This window comes from Mirounga leonina, unplaced genomic scaffold (genome assembly GCF_011800145.1).
Source record: "Mirounga leonina isolate KUSES-001 unplaced genomic scaffold, KU_Mleo_1.0 Mir_176, whole genome shotgun sequence".
Lineage (NCBI taxonomy): Eukaryota > Metazoa > Chordata > Mammalia > Carnivora > Phocidae > Mirounga > Mirounga leonina.
Genome location: NW_023270454.1, coordinates 58,764,480 through 58,782,191, shown reverse-complemented (window position 1 = coordinate 58,782,191; position 17,712 = coordinate 58,764,480). Strand labels below are relative to the sequence as shown.

The 17,712-nt window shown below is 38.4% G+C and overlaps 1 protein-coding gene and 1 pseudogene across 1 annotated transcript in view; both read left to right on the top strand.

Annotated features, from left to right (window-relative positions):
- SPATA5 (spermatogenesis associated 5) overlaps window positions 1–17,712 on the top strand; it is a 336,495-nt gene that overhangs the window by 296,908 nt on the left and 21,875 nt on the right. The gene's annotated exons all lie outside the window — the stretch shown is intronic.
- LOC118022350 lies at window positions 3,980–5,952 on the top strand (annotated as a pseudogene).

The following is a 17,712-nucleotide window of genomic DNA, read 5'->3' as shown; positions in this document are numbered from 1 at the left end:
AAACATAGCTTATGAAATTAAAAGAGGAACATAACATTTTTAAAAAACTCCACCTGTAATTTTGAAGACTTAAAACCTTGAGCAAGTGCATTTCTTGGCAGACAAATTATTTTAACCTGAAACTTGATCAGGTTACAATTAGAAGTACAAGTACAATTAGAAAACCCTGAATCACAGAGATATTATTATCTTTTTATGCTCAACCTAAAAAGCAGATGCACAGGTTACTATTTCAACACAGAGGGTGGGTTTTTATCTTGAAGACTATGAAAATAAGTTACATGTGAAAATCAGCAGAGCAGTCCATCATTTTTATCCCTTGGTCCTTCTCTAAGGACTTTTTTGTGACACCTGTGAAAAAGCAGAGTTATGTCTACATCAGTAATAGAATATACCCAAATTTAGCACAGTTGATGATATCGTTATAGTCTACTGCAGCACAATGCTGGAGAGTGACTGTAGCACTCTAGGAAAAAAAAAAAAAACCATTTAGGGGCTATTTCAAGGTCAAAGCATTACTTAGATATACCTTTAAGAAAAATTATATCTTCCCAACTTGGCAAGAAAATAGTTGGGATGGCTTGAAGATCGGTGTCTTCAGCTCTTTTTTTACCATCTCCTGGCTTTCCACCTGTAGAAACAGTTTAAAATAGCCATCTTTTGTGTTTTTTTTAATTTAAAAAATTAAGTGAGGATCCTTTTGTTATCAAAAGTTGATGACACTAATGAATTCCTGCTGGTGGAACCCAGCAATACATGGCTCCCAGGAGGCAAGGCCACAGTGACTGAGCACTGCCTAGCTATTTCACCCCTGCATTGATTTGCAGATCGTCCTCTCACATTAGACCCTCACTTATCAGTTTCAGTTATTTTCTGGAAAATGCTCCAGAAGAGCTGGAACTTCAGGAATTAGAGACAAGTTACAACTAGAAGGGGAGCATACCCACCTGTAGAAGTTTATAAAGATACATAAACTATAAGCCTCCTAGGCCACTCACAGTGACTTCTACTTGAATTAGGTTATAAATCATTTTTGTTGGGGAAAATATGGTAGATAAATGCATAGCCACCAGTTTTTTTATTGGCTATATGTTAAATACTAAGGTAATATATTAATAATATTAGGAATGTTTGCCACAATTTTGTTGAGTACTTACTTACTATGTGCTAGACATAATAATAAGTACTTTACATAAGATATCTAATTTAATAGAACAACTCTCTAAGGTACAAAATTGGTATTTTCATTTTACAGAAGAGAAGACTATAGCTTAAAGTAACTTTTTCAAGGTCTCACAACTAACATCTAGTGAAATCAATATTTAAACCCAATGTGACTCCAAAGCCTATGTCCTTAAATTCTAATTTCCTTGGATATCCATTGTTCCTTTAGAATGGTTTTGAATGTTTAGTAAATGGGAGTGGGATGGGGGAAGGGATGGTTGGGAGAAGACAAAGGTACTGACAATGGAAGATTTCCTTCAAAAACTTGAGGAAAATGATTTTTAACTTAGCATTATATACCAAACCAAACTTTAGAAACGTGAGGATTGAATAAAGGCATTTTATAATAGTCTAGAAGGGACTCAACATGTACTTGTTTTTTACAAAGTTACTTAAGGTTGTATGCCCGCTAAACAAAGGAATAACTCAAGAAATGGGAAGACATGGAAAGAATAATAATGGAAAGTCTTAGGATGAACACTGTGCTGCAAGGCTAGAGAGCAGGCAGTCCATGTGGAACAGGAGGAAAAATTCAGCTTGCCTCTAGAGGCTTCCAGATGAAATCTAACCCTCACTGAAGAAAAAGATCACAAAAGTTTCAACATAAATGGTGAAGAGAATTATGAGAGCCAAGTAGGAAGTCCAGAAAGGGAAATAAATGCAATGAAATTCTAAAGGAAATAGAGAACACATCCAGTGGGGGAACATCAGAAAAGCCTTCATGGAAGAAGTAACATTTTGATGAGCCTTTAAAAGATAAGCATAGTTTTATGAGGGTATAGGAGAGAATGCACTTTATGCAGAGGCAGAAACAAAGAAGTGTATGTGATTCAATAGAGCCTAGGCATACTGAGAAATGGGCTGTCCAGTGTTTGAAGATAAGGCTCTAAAGGTTGGTAAGGAATATTTTGTAGGGAGTCTAGAATATGCACATTCTGGAAGCCTATCATTTACCAGGCAAGCAGTAAAGAACTTTTGAAGATTTTTAAAGTAATAATGAGAGCTATGATTTTGGAAAATTAATCTAGAAACAAGACAGCTAGTCAGGAAGCTACTAGAAGGTAAGAGTGGCATAAAGTAGAAAGAAGACAGTGTAAATGAAAAAAAAAGAAGACAAGAGTCAATTCAACAATTATAAAAGTTAGTAATTGATGAATAACAAGAAGTAAAAGTCAAGCATCAAAACTGACTCTTAATATTTTCAGCCTGAAGACTGGGCAAATGGTATTTCTGTATCAGCAAGTATAAGAATATAGTAGTTAAGGGGCGCCTGGGTGACTCATTCGGTTAAGCCTTGGGCTCTTTATTTCAGCTCAGGTCATGATGTCAGGGTCATGAAATTGAGTTCCATGTTGGGCTCCACTGAGCGTGGAGCCTGCTTAAGATTCTCTCTCTCCCTCTCTAAAATAAATAAATAAATAAATAAATAAATAAATAAATAAATAAAATCTTTAAAAATATATATACACACACATATGGTAGTTAAGTTTTTATTTGTTGTAAGTAAAAGACACCAGTGAGAATTGACTTAAGCCAGAAGTGATACTGTGTGACCATTATTCTCTAAGTCTATAACCTCCTAGTCACTTCTGTTCTTTATATGGCTCCATCATGATTCCATCTTGCCTGTCACATTGCAAGATGCTATAACTTAGATTTTTTGGCTTTTGACTTGGAGGCCCAGGTACAACTGTCTTTGGTCATCCCGAATCTGGGCTCATCTGACACCAGGTGCCTCCACCATGCCACCCAGGTTTGACCCCAATAAGATCAAAGTCATATACCTGAGGTGCACCAGTGGGGAAGCTGGTGCCGCATCTGCCCTACCCCAAAATTGGCCCTCTGGGTCTGTCTCCAGAAAAGGTTGGTAATGACATCTCCAAGGCAACCAGTGATTGGAAGGATAATACTGAAATTGACCATTCAGAACAGACAGGCCCAGATTAAAGTGGTACCTTCTGCCTCTGCCCTGATTATCAAAACCCTCAAGGAACCACCAAGGACAGAACGAAGCAGAAAAACATTAAGCACAGTGGAAATATCATTTTTGATGAGATTGTCAACATTGCCTGATAGATGCAGCACCAATCTTTAGCAGAGAATTTTCTGGAACCATTAAAGAGATCTATGGGCTGTAATGTTGATAGCCACCACCCTCATGACATCACAGATGACATCAAGAGTGGTGCAGTAGAATGCCCAGCTAGTTAAGAACTACAAAGGAAAATATTTCAATAGAGGATCATTTGATGACAGCAACAACAAAAATGCTATAACTTAGGGATTAAATTGTAAATTTAACTATCACTAGTATCCTCTATATACAATAGTTAGAAAAAGGAAGAGGATAGAAGAAAAACTAATGACAAAGTATCATTTAGAAAGAGGAAAATAAAAATGAATGGAGTAAGATTTTTTTTACATACTATAGCTAATAGCTATAAGCAAGGACAAAGTGATAAAGGCTACACTCATAATTTCTGCACCTGGCAATGGGGCCATAGTATTTATGACTTACTTTCTCCACTGACACTTCATGTTCCTCTTTGCCTTTGATTAGTATTTCATCAAGTCAAAGTAGAGGTTTTTTTGTTTTGTTTTGTTTTGGGTTTTTTTGTTGTTAAAAAAAAAGAAAAGAGAGTAGGAAGGGAAAAATGAAGGGGAGGCAATCGGAGGGGGAGACGAACCGTGAGAGACTATGGACTCTGAGAAACAAACTGAGGGTTCTAGAGGGGAGGGGTAGTGGGGGGATGGGTTAGCCTGGTGATGGGTATTAAAGAGGGCATGTATTCCCTCTCCCAACATGGCGGCCTCAGCAAAAAAGAAGAATAAGAAGGGGAAAACTATCTCCCTAACAGACTTCCTGGCTGAGGATGGAGGGACTAGGGGAGGAAGCACCTAGGAAGCACTAGGGGAGGGCTGATGAAACAGATAACCTGGAAGGAGATGTTTCAACCACTTGGCACAGTAATGATGACGACGTGTATAGGGCACCTCCAACTGACCATTCTATCCTGCCCACTGCTCCATGGGCTGCTCGGGAACCCAATATCGACTGGAGCAATCTTCCGAAATCACCACCCTATACTGCTTTTCTATGGAACCTGCCCTATGATGTAACAGAAGAATCCATTAAGGAATTCTTTAGAGGATTAAATATCAGTGCAGTGCATTTACCACGTAAACCCAGCAATCCAGAGAGGTTGAAAGATTTTGGTTATGCTGAGTTTGAGGACCTGGATTCTTTGCTCAGTGCCCTGAGCCTCAACAAAGAGTCTCTAGGTAACAGGAGAATTCAAGTGGACGTTGCTGATCAAACATAGGATACAGACAGGGATGATCGTTCTTTTGGCTGAGATAGAAATTGGGATTCTGACAAAACAGATACAGACTGGAGGGCCCGTCCTGCCACAGATAGCTTTGATGACTACCTGCCAAGGAGAGGTGATGATAGCTTTTGGAGACAAGTATCGAGATCATTATGATTCAGACTGATACCATGATGGGTATCCGGACGGGTATCGTGATGGCCCACGCTGAGATATGGATCGATACGGGGGCCGGGATTGCTATGATGACCGAGGCAGCAGGGAGTATGACAGAGGCTACGATTCCAGGATAGGCAGTGGCAGAAGAGCATTTGGTAGTGGATACTGTAGGGATGATGACTACAGAGGAGGTGGGGACTGCTATGAAGACAGATATGACAGACGAGACAATCGGTCATGGAGCTCCAGAGATGATTACTCTCGGGATGACTATAGGCGTGATGATAGAGGTCCCCCCCGCAAAGAACCAAACTGAATCTAAAGCCTTGGAATACTCCTAAGGAAGATGATTCCTCTGCTAGCACCTCCCAGTCCAGTCGAGCGGCCTCTATCTTTGGAGGGGCAAAGCCTGTTGACACAGCTGCTAGAGAGTGAGAAGTAGAAGAGCAGCTGCAGAAGGAGCAGGAGAAGCTGCAGCACCAGCTGGATGAGCCAAAACTAGAACGACGGCCCCGGGAGAGACACCCAAGCTGGCGAAGTGAAGAGACTCAGAAACGGGGAACGGTCCAGGACAGGAAGTGAGTCATCACAGACTGGGACCTCTGCCACATCTGGCAGAAATGCACAAAGGAGAGAGAGTGAGAAGTCTCTAGAAAACGAAGCACCCAATAAAGAGGAAGACTGTCACTCGCCAACTTCTAAGCCTCCCAAATCTGAACAGCCTCTGAAGTTAATGCCAGCCCCTCCACCAAAGGAGAATGCTTGGGTGAAGTGAAGTTCTAACCCTCCTGCTCGATCTCAGAGCTCAGACACAGAGCAGCAGTCCCCTACAAGTGGTGGGGGAAAGTAGTTCCAGCTCAGCCACCTGAGGAAGGACCAGCAAGGAGAGATGAAAACAAAGTAGATGGGGTGAGTGTCCCAAAAGGCCAAAGTGGGAACTCCGGCCGTGGTCCAGGAGATGGAGGGAACAAAAACCACTAGAAGGAGTCAGATAGGAAAGATGGCAAAAAGGATCAAGACTCCCGATCTGCACCTGAGCCAAAGAAACCTGAAGAAAATCCAGCTTCCAAGTTCAGTTCTGCAAGCAAATATACTGCTCTCTCTATTAATGGCGAAGATGAGAATGAAGGAGATTACACCAAATAGACCTCTGCATCCTATGCTTTCTCCTAGTCTCTCCACCTTGGAACATTTGAGAACAAATCAAACCTCTATCCAGACAAGATAATAAAACTCACCATCTCCTGAAAAAAAGGGGGGGGGCACGTATTGCATGGAGCGCTGGGTGTTATATGCAAACAATGAATCATGGAGCACTACATCAAAAACTAATGATGTATGGTGATTAACATAACATAATAAAATAAAATTAAAAAAAGAAAACAAACAGGGAAAGGTGAGAGAAATGGAGAAATCAGACATAACTTCTAGGTTTCTGCCTTTTCTGCTGGCTAGGAAACTATGATTCAAATTTCTAGACTTCAGTTGTAAAATAAGTAAGAAAAGATAAAAAACACAATAAAAATGAGAAATAATTGAATTATTATTATCATTATAACACATAATTTCAAGAACTACTGTATTTGACTACTTAAAACTGATCCTGGTTTTTGTTTGAAAACCAGTCTGGTTATCAGTAAAGCTAGATAGATATTTTGTAGTATTGATAAAGCAGAGTCTATTGGCATGAGCCAAACCTACATTCCTAAAGAATCTGAGCTCTGGGTGGAATTGTTTGTTTAATGTTGTGATAATCATCAATTAGTCCTAACTAGTGGTCATGGTAGTACAAGATGTTCTGCCTCGACCACAATGCTCTAAAACTGGAACTCAATCACAAGAAAAAATTGGCAGAAATTCAAACACTTGGAAGCTAAAGACCACTCTGCTCAAGAATGTTTGGGTCAACCAAGAAATCAAAGAAGAACTTAAACAATTCATGGAAATCAATGAGAACGAAAACACATCGGTCCAAAACCTATGGGATACTGCAAATGCGGTCCTAAGGGGGAAATACATAGCCATCCAAGCCTCCCTCAAAAAAATAGAAAAATCCCAAATTCACCAACTAACTCTACACCTTAAAGAACTAGAGAAAAAGCAACAAACGACGCCTAAGCCACGCATTAGAAGAGAAATAATTAAAATTAGAGCAGAAATCAATGAATTAGAAACCAGAAACACAGTAGATCAGATCAACAAAACTAGAAGTTGGTTCTTTGAAAGAATTAATAAGATTGATAAACCACTGGCCAGACTTATCCAAAAGAAAAGAGAAAGGACCCAAATTAATAAAATTATGAATGAAAGGGGAGAGATCACGACTAACACCAAGGAAATAGAAACAATTATTAGAAATTATTATCAACAACTATATGCCAATAAACTGAGCAATCTGGATGAAATGGAGGCCTTCCTGGAAACGTATAAGCTGCCAAGACTGAAACAGGAAGAAATTGACAACCTGAATAGGCCAATAACCAGTAACGAGATTGAAGCAGTGATCAAAAACCTCCCAAAAAACAAGAGTCCAGGACCTGATGGATTCCCTGGGGAATTCTACCAAACATTCAAAGAAGAAGTAATACCTATTCTACTGAAGCTGTTTCAACAAATAGAAACAGAAGGAAAACTTCCAAACTCATTCTATGAGGCCAGCATTACCTTAATCCCCAAACCAGGCAAAGACCCCATCAAAAAGGAGAATTTCAGACCAATATCCCTGATGAATATGGATTCCAAAATCCTCAACAAAATCCTAGCTAATAGGATCCAACAATACATTAAAAGGATCATCCACCACGACCAAGTGGGATTTATCCCCGGGATGCAAGGGTGGTTCAACATTCGCAAATCAATCAATGTGATGGAACACATGAATAAGAGGAGGGAGAAGAACCATATGGTCCTCTCAATTGATGCAGAAAAAGCATTTGACAAAATACAACATCCTTTCCTGATTAAAACTCTCCAGAGTATAGGGATAGAGGGAACATTCCTCAAGCTCATAAAATCCATCTATGAAAAACCCACAGCGAATATCATCCTCAATGGGGAAAAGCTGAGAGCCTCTCCCTTAAGATCAGGAACACGTCAAGGGTGGCCACTCTCACCACTGTTGTTCAACATAGTACTAGAAGTCCTAGCAACAGCAATCAGACAACAGAAAGAAATAAAAGGTATTCAAATTGGCAAAGAAGAAGTCAAACTCTCTCTTTTCACAGACGACATGATACTTTATGTGGAAAACCCAAAAGACTCCACCCCCAAATTACTAGAACTCATCCAGCAATTCAGTAATGTGGCAGGATACAAAATCAATGCACAGAAATCAGTTGCTTTCTCATACACTAACAACGCAACTGTAGAAAGAGAAATTAGAGCAACGATTCCATTTACAATAGCACCAAAAACCATAAGATACCTCGGAATAAACCTAACCAAAGAGTTAAAGGATCTGTACTCTAGGAACTACAAAACACTCATGAAAGAAATTGAAGAAGACACAAAAAGATGGAAAAATATTCCATGCTCATGGATCGGAAGAATAAACATTGTTAAAATGTCTAAGCTACCCAGAGCAGTCTATACCTTCAGTGCCATCCCGATCAAAATTCCAATGACCTTTTTCAAAGTGCTGGAACAAACAATCCTAAAATTTGTATGGAATCAGAAAAGACCCCGAATCACCAAGGAAATGTTGAAAAAGAAAAACAAAGCTGGGAGCATCACGTTGCCCGATTTCAAGCTATATTACACAGCTGTGATCACCAAGACAGCATGGTACTGGCACAAAAACAGACACACAGACCAATGGAACAGAATAGAGAACCCAGATATGGACCCTCAGCTCTATGATCAAATAATCTTTGACAAAGCAGGAAAAAAAATGCAATGGAAAAAAGACAGTCTCTTCAATAAATGGTGCTGGGAAAATTGGACAGCCACATGCAGAAGAATGAAACTCGACCATTCTCTAACACCATTCACAAAGATAAACTCAAAGTGGATGAAAGACCTCAACGTGAGACAGGAATCCATCAAAATCCTAGAGGACAATATAGGCAGTAACCTCTTTGACATCGGCCACAGCAACTTCTTTCAAGATACATCTCCAAAAGCTAGTGAAACAAAAGCAAAAATGAACTTTTGGGACTTCATCAAGATAAAAACCTTCTGCACAGCAAAGGAAACAGTCAACAAAACAAAGAGGCAACCCACAGAATGGGAGAAGATATTTGCAAATGACACTAGAGATAAAGGGCTGGTATCCAAGATCTATAAAGAACTTCTCAAACTCAACACCCAAAAAACAAATAATCAAGTCAAAAAGTGGGCAGAAGAGATGAAAAGACACTTCTCTGAAGAAGACATACAAATGGCTAACAGACACATGAAAAAATGTTCATCATCATTAGCCATCAGGGAAATCCAAATCAAAACCACACTGAGATACAACCTTACACCAGTTAGAATGGCCAAAATGGACAGGGAAAGAAACAACAAATGTTGGAGAGGTTGTGGAGAAAGGGGAACCCTCTTACACTGTTGGTGGGAATGCAAGTTGGTACAGCCACTTTGGAAAACAGTGTGGAGGTGCCTCAAAAATTTAAAAATAGAACTACCCTATGACCCAGCAATTGCACTTCTGGGTATTTACCCCAAAGACACAGATGTAGTGAAAAGAAGGGCCATATGCACCCCAGTGTTCATAGCAGCAATGTCCGCAATAGCCAAACTGTGGAAAGAGCTGAGATGCCCTTCAACAGATGAATGGATAAAGAAGATGTGGTCTGTATATACAATGGAATATTACTCAGCCATCAGAAAAGATGAATACCCAACTTTTACATCAACATGGATGGGACTGGAGGAGATTATGCTAAGTGAAATAAGTCAAGCAGAGAAAATCAATTATATGGTTTCACTTATTTGTGGAACCTAAGGAATAACATGGAGGACATTAGGAGAAGGAAGGGAAAAATGGGGGGGGGGGATTGGAGTGATAGATGAACCATGAGAGACTATGGACCTGAGAAACAAACAGGGTTCTAGGGGGAGGGGGGAGGGAGGATTGGTTAGCCCAGTGATGGGTATTAAGGAGGGCACGTACTGCATGGAGCACTGGGTGTTATACAAAAACAATGGATCGTGGATCACTACATCAAAAACTAATGATGTATTGTATGGTGACTAACATAATACAATAAAATTAAAAACTACAAAAAAAAAAAAAAGATGTTCTACCTCAGAGGTTACCAAGGTCCAATACCAACTCATTATTAACTCAGCTCTGTCCTCTTTGGCTACAATATCTAGTACTACCCCCATCCATCCTGATATTGGGTCTGTGAGTGAGCCTCAAAACAATACTTGGCTTAGTTGCTCTACTGGAAGGTTTAACAAATATCTCTAGTTGTGGTATGAAAAGAAGAGTTAAGGTAGACATGAGTAGAAGCCTAGGTAATAGCCCACAGGAGGGAATATTAGGGACTAAACTTGTATTAGTTAAAGGTAGTGAAATGAGGGAAATGCATAAAGCATTTAGGAAGCGAGACTTACAGGATTAATTAGAGAAAAGAATCAAAGGTGACTAACAGGTAGCTACCTTGGGTTATGATAGTGCCATCAAGTGAGAGAAGAAAATATAAGCCAGTTTGAGGATAAAAGTAAATAAATCCAGTTTGGGATACATTCAATATCAAGGACTTTTGAATCATCCAAGAAGAGATGTCAGCAGGTGGTAGTTGAATATACAAGTTCAGAGATGAGACCAAGAGAATATAGGAGATTATACTGTAGAATATATAAAATGAGAAGAGTAAAGGGTCCAAGAAAGAAATATGGAACACCCAAATCTAAAAGGTAGACATAAGAAACAGAACAGAAATGATTGGAGAGAGATGTGTTCTGGAAACCAATGGAATAAAGAGCATTACCAAATGCAACTGAAAGGTTTGGGTCTATTGAGTTTAGCAGTATGAAAGTCATTAGTGACTTCATTGAGAGCAGTATCAGTGGAGTAGTGAGGGCAAAATCTAGATTGTGGAGAACTGAAATGAAAATGGAAAGTGAGGTATTATTATAGGTACTCTTTTAAGAAACTTGAACAAAAAAAGGATAGAGATGAGATTTCTGGAGAAATATTGGTAGGGTAGGGACTAGGATGGGAGACAAACATGTTTATAGGCTGAGGAGGAAGAGTCAGAGGGAGAATGAAAATATACGGCAGGAAAATGGAGAAAGGAATTAGTCGACTGAAGGAAGGTAACAGAGGATTGGGATTGTGAGCACAAAGTAAGGTTTGGCCTTCAGCTGAAGGAAAGGAGCCCTGTTCTCTTGCCTATTGAGGAAGAAGTAAGGATCATAGTGGATATAGATGATTGTATAGTTAGGGGGCCTGGGAAGTTGAAGAAGGGGATTGGATTCAGTGATCCAAGTTGAGTTGCAAGCCTCAACTTGAGCCTATTTCATGAGTTTTATCTGATCCATAGAATTACTAAATCCATATATATAATGAACTGTCATAAGAATGAGTTTTACCCTTTACCATGTGTGGTATAGTACATGGACTTTACTGTCCAGTCCCTCTTTTTGAAAAATAATATGCAGAAATTCAAATTTTAAAAATGTAAACATACTGAGTTGAAGGTATCTATGGATCCTCTTAATGGAGTTGATCATCTAGACTAGTTTTCATTTTGTTGGAATTTCTCCTGAAGTGAAAATATCCATTATGTAACATTTTAATTAATATAGATCTATATGCATAAAGAGAAAGGAGAAGCTCTCTATATGTGGATGATCATATACTTATAGAAGGATTTTTTTTACTATAGATTAATATTATTTTCTAGATAAGAAAGACTGAATATACTGATGTGCCAAATGATCCTTTAGTCTCCTAGTTTTACATACTTACTATTTAGGTCAGAACTTGTCTGTGTTAGTTATCTTGTCTATGCAACATATTTGCTCAAATGAAACTTCTACTTTTTCTTACATTCTGACCTACTTGATAATCTAGTATCATATTCGCTCACAAAGAATTATTCTGTATAGTATGTTAGCTGTAACTCAATGTAGTTCTTAAAGGGTTTTCTCAATTATTTTAATACTTGCCCTTCTGCAATGATCTGAAAACCATTTCCACTTTACAGAAAGAATGCCTTTGTAATAGTGTTAAAGCTTCAGAATCTTAGAGTAAATTGATTGATCAGAGAAGATTTAACAGCGCCTGGCTCACAGTCTGTACTTAATGTCTGATGAGTGAAAGACTGAATGCAGGCAGTTTCGTTTTTGTGAAAATTTACTACACTGAAAACTGTGATTGTCTCTGGAAAGAAGTAGCCCATGTTCTTTTTAGAATATCTGAAACCACTGAATCTTAACTCTATTAACACTTTTGAGTCCCAGGCACAAGACACTCAAGTAAAGAGACCTTGCTTACTTCCTTTTACGTTGGGTATGAGTTTTGATTTTTGATAACAAGTTTGGATCAGTGCTGGTTTGGGCAAGGTTCAGATTAATTATATAAAAGAGTACATTTTTTAAAAAATCCCTATCATGTCCTGTTACCCAGTTCTCTAACACAAGTGCTTTAGGCACTGATTTAATCTGGAAATGATCATTAGGTTCCTCATTAAAATAGTTCATGTATTTGAGAGGCTCTCTGGTAATGACAGAGTATCATTCTTACATGAAAGAACTTGAGGCAATAATCTAGAATGAAGAGCCATCAATTGATCTCATGAGAGTTATCTGAAACATTTTGGTCAAAGTCAAGTTTACTGAGGGTTATATTTTCACTAAGAAGATTCCCAGAGTAAGTTCTAGGATTGGAATAAAAACAACTCATATACTGCTGTTTTAATTGAATTATATCTACCTTAGTTTTCTCCATAGTATGTTTTCTTCAGATAGACCCGTGGATGATTGTCTTTATTTATTTATTTATTTTTAAACCTCATGGTGTTCCAGTTACATGTAAACAACCACAAACAGTGACACTTTGTAAAATATCCATTTCTACCCTTGAATCTATGCGTTTACTTTTCTGGTAAATGACTTTGGGAGCCTACAGAAACCAAATGATGAGACCCCTAGAAGTAGTACAGATGGGTTTGCTAGCAGTGTTTGCATAAAGTTCTAGTAGCCTCTTCTATTGTCTTTGGTTTATTCTTTTAAAAGGTTCTTACCTACAATTGTGTCTTCTTTAGTTTAGCCTCTTTTGGGGCCAGGAAAATGACCTGGAGGAAATCTGACCTGTGGCAATCTGACTTAGATTCTTAGCTAACTGACTTAATTGGCTTATGTCTTAATTTTTGTTTATGAAACCAAAAATATAAAGTATGTGATAAATGCATAAGTACAATATGATGCTTTTTCTTGGGTATGTACATTCCAGAAATTGGCTATATTTCCAAATTAGGGTGGCTTGTGTACTGAAGTTTTAAGGGGAAATTTTAAATCTTCATCTCTGTTTCTTACATAAATGACATCTTGTGAGCTGAAATAGACCTCAAGATTTAGGACCGTGGTAAAGAAATCTGAAATTTATTAATTATTTCCTTACTCCGAGTTTATATGGTCTCTGATTAAAAAGACCGTTTCTTTTGAAGCTTCATCTAGAAGAAATGTATATAAAATATATCTACAAATTGGCAGTATTGCAGGGATAAAGAGCTCAGTCTTAGGAATTAGGCAGACCTGGATTCGAATCCCATCTCTGACATTTACTAGCCCTATGACCCTCACACGTGTAGTTACAGTAATAGTACCTACTTCCTAGAGTCATTGTGAAGACTAAATTATTACCTGAATATTTTATCTCTAATATGAGTTAATACATGGCTGGTAAATTTTTTAAAGATGTAGGAGTCATAGTATTTAAAATACTAGATGTATCAAAACAAACTATTTTAGAAAGTGATATTTGGGGTGTTAAACCTTGAGTGAACATCCTAATACAGAGATAGCATATCTTTCAACCTGCAGGCTGCCAGTGGGCCCAAACAATGAAGCAGGAAGGGAAAACCTCCATGGACCAGTCACTTAACTCCTGGGCCTCAGTTTCCTCATACCTGTTTTGAGGATTATATGGGTTGCTAATTAAGTCTCTGTCTACTTTTGATACTTTGACTCTTTTTTATATGATTAATCATGCATACTTTATTTGTTTTTATTTGAGCATACTTGACACAGAACGTTACACACAATTAGTTTCAGGTGTACAACATAGTGATTTGACAGCTCTATACCTTGTGCTGTGCTCACCACAAGTGTAGCCACCATCTGTTACCATACAACTATTAACTATATTCCTTATACTATACCTTTTATTCCCATGATTTATTTCATAACTGGAAACCTGTGATGCTTTGACTTAAAGCAAAAGAAAGATGAAAATAAAAGAACAAGGACTACAAAAAGTATGGAGGTAACCAAGAAGTCCTTCAGTAAGTGAATGGATAAATATACTAGTACATTTAGACAATGGAATATTACTCCAAAATAAAAAAGAAATGAGCTCTCAAGCCATAAAAAGACATGGACAAATCTTAAATGCACATTAGTAAATGAAAGAAGTGAATTCTGAAAAGGCTACATACTGCATGATTCCAACTCTATGAAATTCTGGAAAAGGCAAAACTATAGAAACAGTAAAGAGATCAGTGGTTTCCCAGGTTATAAGGGAGGGAGGATGAATAGGCAAAACACAGGGGCTTTTTAGGGCAGTGAAAATATTCTGTATGATAGTATAATGATGGATACATATTATTATACATTTGCCCAAACCCATAGAATGTACACCACCAAGAAGAGTAAACCCTAATATAAACTATGAACCTTGGGTGCTAATGATGTGTCAGTGTGGATTCGATTGTAACAAATGTACCACTCTGGTGGAGGATGTTGATAATGGGGGCTGCTGTGTGTATGTAGGTACAGAAGATGTCTGTACTTTCCACTCAATTTTACTATGAGTCTAAAACTGCTCTAAAAAAATAAAGTATACTGAAAAGAAAAGAAGCAGCAGCAGCAGGATGAGAGAAAATAAAAGGCTCCTCACTGAGCCTGCCCTCATTACCACTGCCTGTTGGACACACTCCGCCTTTGCATTCTCTGCGGCCCTCCCTCTCCTCCAGCCTCAGTCACATCCATGTGGATGGTTAAAGCAGCTTTTTTCCCTACAGTCAACTCCTAGAAACTGTGCCATAAAGGAGACCATCACAAAACAGATCATTGTTGAAAGAATTATATTTCCTTATACAAACGATATTATAATGGAGGATTGCTTTCCTGCCCAAAACTTACCATCAAATAAAAACGTATGCTCCAAGTTCTCTTTAATGAGCATGAGTATACACTACAACATCAATCAGGATCCTGTATACCATGGGTGATTGGTCCTTAAGAAATACAGCTCTGGAAATAATCATGTTTTATAACCACTTTTGGATAAGGTATTCCTTTTAAATCTTGTTTGGATCGTTGTTACCCTTAGGATGCAGCCTGTCTGCACCAGCTGCCTCATGCAGCTACCCTTGTGGCCTGAGGGACAGGGCACGATGACTGGCTTACCATAGGGTTGCAGTGGTTGAGGAGCAGTTCCCTAAAGAAGGGGGCTTCATTTGCTCAGAGAACTAGGGAGAAGTACTGGGATTATCTACCCCCCCCCCAAATAAAAATAATAAAGGGAAGAAGAAAGAGACAGGAAAGGGAAGGGAAAAGAAAGAATGCCGTATTTCCCAGTTCAAGGTTGTGAGACAGCTACCAGGATGTTTTACAAGACCTTCTCTTTTAATACAGAAAGAGAAAGTCCGTGTCTGTTCCATAACAACATTTAATATATAAACATTATTTTGCTTCCCAAAAACTATGAACATAGATGCCTTGCACTTTTATATTTCCTTTGTTTCTGATAGTCTAGGTCAGACGCTCCATAAAGTTTTTATCACCATGTGATCTGTAAAGCATATGTTCCACCAGAAAATCCTTCTAGTCACCAGCTCTCTGGTTTCCATAGAGGTGATGATGGAAACTTATGTATAATTCCAGACTAGCATTATGCTGCAAAGGATGTTTATAAAATGTTAAATTCTGATAAGGGGGATAATGTTTTAAAAATCATTCTTGATCCCTGACTAATACTGCACATTAATGGTTATGTAGCATTTGGCTTCAAAATTTCATACTACATAAACTTTGATTTCATACTAGTGTTAAATATTCTGCTAGAAAAAAGTAGAGATACTTGTCTTTTTTATAGGCTTAGAGAAGATCTGCTATATCTTTCAAATAAATGCTTCCTACCATTATTAGCATCTTCTTGTTCATCTACTGGGAAAAAAACAAAAAACAAACGCCAGTTTTTCTTACTCAGAGTCCAAAATTTGAGTCAAGCCCAGTTTCATAGGAATGTTCTGTGTAATGGGGAGTTAACTATCTTAAATCAGGGGTCAGCAAACTATGTTGTGCAGGTCAAATCTGCCCCACAGTCTGTTTTTGTAAGACCTGTAGGCTAAGAATAGTTTTCCATTTTTAAGTGTTTGAAGAAAAATCAAAAGTAGAAATAAGGGGTGCCTGGGTGGCTCAGTCAGTTAAGCGTCTGCCTTCGGCTCAGGTCATGATCCCAGGGTCCTGGGATCGAGCCCCGTGTCTGGCTCCCTGCTTAGTGGAGAGCCTGCTTCTCCCTCTCCCTCTGCCTGCCGCTCTGCCTACTTGTGCTCTCTCTCTCTCTATCTCTCTGTCAAATAAATAAATAAAATCTTAAAAAAAAAAAAGGTAGAAATAAAATACATGAAATTCTAATTTCAGTGTCCATAAAGTTTTATTGGCACCCAGCTACCCACATTCATTTTCATATTGCCTATGGCTGCTTTCACACTACAGGGACAGATTTGAGTAGTTACAGGAGGGACTGTGTTCTCCACAAAGTCTAAAACATTTGCTGTCTGGCCCTTTAGAGAATAAATTTGCTGGCCCCTAATCTAAATAATTTCATCTACCACTGGACCCACATACTTATACTCACTTCTTCTCCACTGCCCCTTCCTCTTTTCCTCTTCACACAGGGACATCATTTTGAATTTGGTAATTACAATTACAAAGACATCAAATTCTAAGCCTATAGTAACTCATAAGCGGAAACATGTTTTAATTTGACTTGTCAACTCTCTTCTCCCTGTTTGCTTTCCCTTTCCTCTGCCGCCTTTATATAGAGTTTCTAAGGCCATGCCATTTTCCCAACATGTTTTGTTTTTAAGGTGGGGGTTAGATCCTGATACATTTTTTAACTTCCATGGAAAGTTCCCTGTTAGTATGTGGTCCCATTTTTAACCTATTTGCAGACACCCCCGATTATCTAAAATCACTTTCACATGGGGCTGAGGTTAAGCTTTATTTCTCTTGGCATGTCTCTGCCACAGCAGACACTTCCTCTTTGCCTTGAAAGGACAAAATGATGCTCAGCTGTCTGGGCTTAGGCCCAGTGTTGGATTTCTACATTATTTAATTTCCTCCTGAAAATTGGAAGCAGGGCTTTCAGGAATGGAAGTCAGTAGTTTTCATTTGTTTAAGAACACTTTTAGGTCTAATATAATCATCAATAGTAGATGTCAGCATGATTGGGGGTGACTTAAGGTAAAACAAATAAAACATGAAAACAAAGAAAATGACTTGACAATGGAGAAGATCTCAAGTTTTTGAGTGATCATTATTGTATGTGTTATTAAGTTTTTTGTGTTAGTGTTCATTCAACAAACTTTTCTGAGCTACCTTTTGGGGTACCTATCTTTACCCACTGGAGAAAAGACCTTTTGCCATTATGTATAGTTGAAATTTGGGGGTGATTAGAAGTTCGAGGGGGACTTAATGTAATCATTCCAGTAATTTTACAGAGGATTTTTGGTTTCTGTCAGAGCTGCTACTGCATTTTATCTCCACAATTAAGTTCATACACATGCCAGGATATAGATAGATAGATAGATAGATAGAT